This window comes from Balaenoptera musculus, chromosome 8 (assembly GCF_009873245.2).
Source record: "Balaenoptera musculus isolate JJ_BM4_2016_0621 chromosome 8, mBalMus1.pri.v3, whole genome shotgun sequence".
NCBI lineage: Eukaryota > Metazoa > Chordata > Mammalia > Artiodactyla > Balaenopteridae > Balaenoptera > Balaenoptera musculus.
Window position 1 is genome coordinate 101,611,247 of NC_045792.1, and position 4,245 is coordinate 101,615,491.

At 40.9% G+C, this 4,245-nt stretch overlaps 1 non-coding gene across 1 annotated transcript; it reads left to right on the forward strand.

Moving 5' to 3' along the window:
* The first annotated feature begins 654 nt into the window (after positions 1–654).
* Positions 655–727, forward strand: TRNAW-CCA. Its single transcript has one exon. It is a non-coding gene; the product is annotated as a tRNA-Trp (tRNA).
* Positions 728–4,245: the final 3,518 nt, after the last annotated feature.

A 4,245-nucleotide genomic window follows, 5' to 3' on the forward strand; every position in this document is an offset into this window, starting at 1 on the left:
TTTTATAAATTTATTTATTTTATTTATTTATATTTGGCTGTGTTGGGTCTTCGTTGCTGCGCGCAGGCTTTCTCTAGTTGCGGCGAGTGGGGGCTACTCTTCACTGTGGTGCACGGGCTTCTCATTGCGGTGGCTTCTCTTGTTGTGGAGTACAGGTTCTAGGCGTGCGGGCTTCAGTAGTTGTGGCATGCGGGCTTCAGTAGTTGTGGCTCGCAGGCTCTATATAGCGCAGGCTCAGTTGTTGTGGCACATGGACTTAGTTGCTCCACAGCATGTGGGATCTTCCCGGACCAGAGCTCGAACCCGTGTCCCCTGCATTGGCAGGCGGATTCTTAACCACTGCGCCACCAGGGAAGCCCAACCTTATCAATTTCTGATATCCTTCCTGGAATATCTTAGACTACATATACTTTTTAATGAGTTTTCTTAAATCTTATATCTATATAAAAGAACAGTCATAAGTGTAAGACATAAGAAATAACAATAAAATACCCACGCACCAACACCCAGTTGAAGAAATAGAAAATCACCAATATCTTAAATAAGCCCCATGACACAAAAAAGTCTGTACACAAATGTTCACAGCAGCATTATTCGTAATTGCCAAATGGTGGAAGGATACTGATGAATGGATAAAAAACATGGGTAGGGACTTCCCTGGTGGTCCAGTGGTTAAGACTCCATGCTCCCAATGCAGGGGACCCAGGTTCGATCCCTGGTCAGGGAACTAGATCCTGCATGCCACAATTAAGAGCCCGCAGGCTGCAACGAAAAAGGTCTCGCGCACAGCAACGGAGATCCCACGTGCCACAACTAAGACCCAGTGCAGCCAAATAAATAAATAAATATATTTTTTAAATGGGTATATATCCATACAATGGAATATTACTTGGCCATAAAGAAGAAGGAAGTAATAATTCATGCTACAACAGGGAGGAAACTTAAAAGCATGCTGGTGAAAGAAACCGGTCACAAATGCTACATATTTTAAGATTCTATTTATATGTAATGCCCAGAATGGACAAATATATAGAGACAAAAAGTAGATGTATGATTGTTTAAGACTAGAGGCACAGGCAGTGCTCGGAGGTGATAGCTAAAGGGTATGGAGCTTCTTTTTGAAGTGGTGAAAGTGTTCTAAAATTGATTGTGGTGATTGTTTCACAGCTCTGTGAATATACCAAAAACCACCGAATTATAGACTTTAAATGGGTGAAGTGGATGGTATGTGAATTCTATTTTAATAAGCTGTTATAAAAAAATTAACCCAATCACTCTCCCTCCTAGTACTGTTGTAGCCACTCTCCTGAATTTTGTGCCTATTAATGTCTTGCTTTTTAAAAGTTTTTACAAATAAAAAGGTATCCCTTAACAATATTTTTTTAATTTGGTAAAAACAGAATCAAACATCATACATTCTACAACTTGATTATTTTTGCTCACGATTAGGTTCCATGCTGACGGATTGTAGCCATTGTTCATTCACGTTCACAGTATTCCCTTTGTAGAATGCAGCACAGCTAATCATCCTGTCTCGGGTCAATGGACATTGGGGGTGTTCACTGTTGCTGACAAAACTGCCACGAGCGTCCTCATGCAAGCCTCCTGGAGCACCGGGCGGCTCTTCTCTAAGCAGAGGCTTTCAAACCTTTTTGACCAAGACTCACGGTGAGAAATACACTTTACAATGCATCAGGATATTGATGTATACAAGCAAAAGTCTTATCAAAAAATTTGCCAAAAAACAGGATGAAATTCACTCTGACAAATCCTATTCTCTATCATTGTGTTTCACTGAATGATTTTTAAAATATTGACTGTGACCCACTAAATAGAAGTTATCACTCACTAAAGGAGCACAGACCAGAGTTACTGGGTTGTAGGGTATGACCTTCAGCTTTATTAGAAAAAGAATGGAAAATTAAGCTTCCTACCAGCAGAATACCAGAGATGTAACTGCTCAATATTTAAATATTTGTCAACATGGTAGCTGTAGATTAGGATCTTTTAATTCACATTTCTATAATTACTTATGAAGTGCCCCATTTTGTCATGTGTTTATTTGACATTTGTATTCTCTCCTCTGTGGAAAGCCTGTTAATATATTTGTCCACCTTTCTGTTGGGTTGTCTTTTCCTTATTTATTTATTTATTTTTAATAGATTTATTTATTTATTTATTTTTGGCTGTGTTTCGTTGCTCCCCGCGGGCTTTTTCTAGTTGCAGCGAGCAGGGGCTGCTCTTCGTTGCGGTGCGCGGGCTTATTGCGGTGGCCTCTCTTGTTGCAGAGTACGGGCTCTAGGCACGCGGGCTTCAGTAGTTGTGGCACGCGGGCTCAGTAGCTGAGCCTCGTGGGCTCTAGAGCGCAGGCTCAGTAGTTGTGGTGCACGGGCTTCGTTGCTCCGCGGCATGTGGGATCTTCCCGGGCCAGGGATCGAACCCGTGTCCCCTGCATTGGCAGGCGGATTCTTAACCACTGCGCCATCAGGGAAGCCCTCTTTTCCTTACTGATTTGTATGAGTTATTTATATATACTAATCCTTTGTCAGTTTTTGTGTTACAGGTATCTTCTCCCAAGTGTTGCCTATCTTTTCATTTACTTTATTATCCTTATTTGATGAATCAAATTTACCTTTTGGTGCTTTACTTTTTTCTTCTGTATTATTTTGTGCTTATGAACTACAGAACGGTCATAAAAGTGTTCTCCTATATTTCCTTCTAAAAATTTTGTACTTTTGCCTGTGATGGTGAATTTTGAGTCAACTTGACTGGGCCAAGGTATGCTCAGATAGCTGATAAATCATTATTTCTGGGTGTGTCTGTAAGGGTGAGTCTAGACGAGATTAAGCATTTGAATTAGTAGACTGAGTAAAGATCAGCTCTCACCAATGTGGGTGGTGTGAAATGTGAAATAAAATGGGGTCACTTATGTCAAGGGGTTTTTAAATGGAACCAGGAGGCCATTAAGGAGGTGGACTTTACCCACATCCTCCCTGAGCAGAACCTGAACTTTTGAATTGGGTGAAACCACAAATATTCCAAGGACTCTGCAAAAACACTTGCAACTTGTCATAGCAACGGGTTATTACCTCGCTCTAGTGATAGCCTTAGCAATCCTGTTCAACCAAGACTAGCTTCTGCGTCCAGCTCCAATTAAAATTCTTTGCAATGCAAACCTTCCTTCTTTGCCTTTAAAAACCCATGACATTAACTCCCTGGTAGGACACTGTTTAGGTTGCTATCCAAATCTGTGTGCCCTGCATTGCAGTTCTTTGATCCCAAATAACTGCTTTCTGCCTGAATATGGCCTCCTAGTTTTATTTAGGTTGACAGTGAGCATCAACCCATCCGCTGAAGGCCTGAATAGAACAAAGAAGGTGGAGGAAGGACAGTCTCTCTCCTTGAGCTGAGAGGTCCATCTTTTCCTGCTCTCAGATATCAGAGTTCCTGGTTCTCTGACCTTTAGACCCCAGGACTTACACCAGCGCCCTACCCTCCATGTGCTCAGGCCTTCACTGGGACTTAGACCATCGGCTCCCTTGGTTCTCCGACCTTCAGACTTGGACTGAATTACATCAAGAGCTTTCTGTTCTGTGCTTGCAAATAGCAGATGGTGGGATTTCTCAGCCTCCATAGCCATGTGAACCATTTCCTATAATAAATCTCCTCTTGCATCTATCTATCTATCTAGCTATCATCTATCTATATCTTCCATCCATCTGTCTATCTATCTATCTATCTATCTATCTATCTATATCCTCCACCCATCTGTCTATCTATCTATCTATCTATCTATCTATCTATCTATCTATCTATCTATCTATCTATCTATATCCTATTGGTTCTATTTGTCTGGAGAGCTGCAACTTATATATTGCCTTTCACATTTAAGTCTGAAATCCTCCCCAAACTGACTTTTTCTGTACAGCGCAAAGTCCATATGATTATGCAGTTTTTTGAGTACCGTTTATTGGTTGAGGATCAGCAAACTATGGCCCACAGGTCAGATCCAGCACTTTCCCTGTTTTCATACAGCCCAGTAGCTAAGACTGGGTTTTGCATTTTTAGATGGTTGAAAAAAATCAGAAGTTAATATTTCATGACCCATGAAAAGTACATGAAATTTAAATCTCAGTGTACATAGATAATGTTTTTATTCTTTTACAAATACAGTTTTATTAGATACACACCCATGTATTACAGTACATAGACGTGAATTGACTATGGCGGCTTTCCTGCTACAAC